A 1,817-nucleotide genomic window follows, 5' to 3' on the forward strand; every position below is an offset into this window, starting at 1 on the left:
GCAACCTCGCGATGTTGGCGATTTCCATTATCAACTTGTTGACAGCTTGGCGAAAATGTGCTGTCATCAGGCAATTTCCATCTGTCGGTATGACTACGCAATCATTCAGCTCGAACATTATTTAACTTTTAATCGGGACAAATACTGGAATATAATATTTCTGGTACAGGCAAAATTTGTATAATAAATACTCTCTTTTAATAGTAATGTCACGTCATATGAGTTAAAACTTTTATTTATTGTCGCTTAAAGTTTATAATTAACATAACCTAGTTAACTAGCGCATAACAGAGAAGCCGAATCTGGAAACTTCCGAAGGTCAAACTGTTATCTAATAACATATTATTTTGTGATCATGGCTTAAATTCAGCCATAGTCCAGCTCTAGCACTTCTTGAACAAAACATAATTCAAGTCAGATAATTATCCCAGATAAAATGAGCTCAGGTGTTTTTGTTTACAATTTCACTATTTGCCATTAATGTATTAATTTTTATCTCTTTGCTTCGTTTTAATTATTTATTAATTATTCCTTAATTTATTGTTGACCCTTTGTAGAGCTCCTATACATCTAAATTTAGAAATTAAGTCCTGTTTGTGATTCAGATTCACTGCAAAGAAAATAATTTACTTATTTTGTAATTTTGTGTATACACTTTAAATATGCAGCCCAACCGGTATAGTGGTTAACGTCGCTGACTGCCGTGCCGCAGGCCTCGGGTCCGAATCCCGGAGAAGTCATGAATGTTTGTCAATGTATAGTGTCCATGCGGCATGGGGGCACTCTAAATATGCGGCTAGCCGAATGTTCTCTCGAGAAGCTGATTGTAGGGGAAGAGGGAGGGGGTACTCTCGGACTCGTGCCCCATCCCGGGATGCTCTTCATCAAAATTGGGAGCGAAACTGAGCTAAATTGCATTGTCACTTGTAAGGTGCTCAAGGTTGTTGCCAACGGCAGGCGTAAACTTGCGCTCCTTGCCATGAGAAATTTCTTGGGCTTGGGCTGACTTATATGTCAGACAAGTGAGCATTAGCAGCAGCATCAACTCGAAATATTCAAGTGGAATTTGCTATTTCTATCCAAATGATATTTCAAGGGCATAATTTCTTATACTGAAATATTTTTGAATCTTAATACAGAACCTTTTTATTGTTATGTAAGATAAAAGTTATAGCAAAATACTAACTTTAATTTACAAAAAGCATTTACCTCTCAATTTTAATTTTGGTATTTCCCTTTCCTGTTCTAAAAACAGTAAATGCTGATAATAAATCTCTCTAAACTGCATCACTGCAAAATTAATAGACATTATATGACGTTTACGAACGTCGGTTACGAGTATGGTTTTATGAACTGTAACACAAGCAGCCAATAATAATAATAGAAAATTATTAATTAGCCAATTCAATGATATCGAAATCGAAATTAAATCACTCTGAACTAGGATTTCGTCTCGAATGTACCACGTTTGCTTTCTTATTCTGTTGCTGATTACAGCTGCCGTGCTGGTACTGATTCTGTTCTTGCTTCAACGATATGAAAGAACGAATTTTTAATTGCGTCCAGTTTACTATACAATTAATGTTATTTCATGCAGTTATACGGAATCTGTAAACGTTTCAAAATTGGATGTAACTGACTCAAAACGGATTTTTTCGGTTGAAATTTGTTTGTATTTTGCAAATATTTATCTAGAGTCCTGCAATTTTCAGTTGGAACATTATTAATCCTTAAATTCATCCATATATATAGACTATTGGGATAACGAAAAATGCTTTAAGTTACTCTTCTTTTATCGCGACCCCGACCTTCATTTG

This window comes from Stegodyphus dumicola, chromosome 12, assembly GCF_044657685.1.
Source record: "Stegodyphus dumicola isolate Sdum_Otavi_A_Nest chromosome 12, ASM4465768v1".
NCBI classification, from domain to species: Eukaryota; Metazoa; Arthropoda; class Arachnida; order Araneae; family Eresidae; genus Stegodyphus; species Stegodyphus dumicola.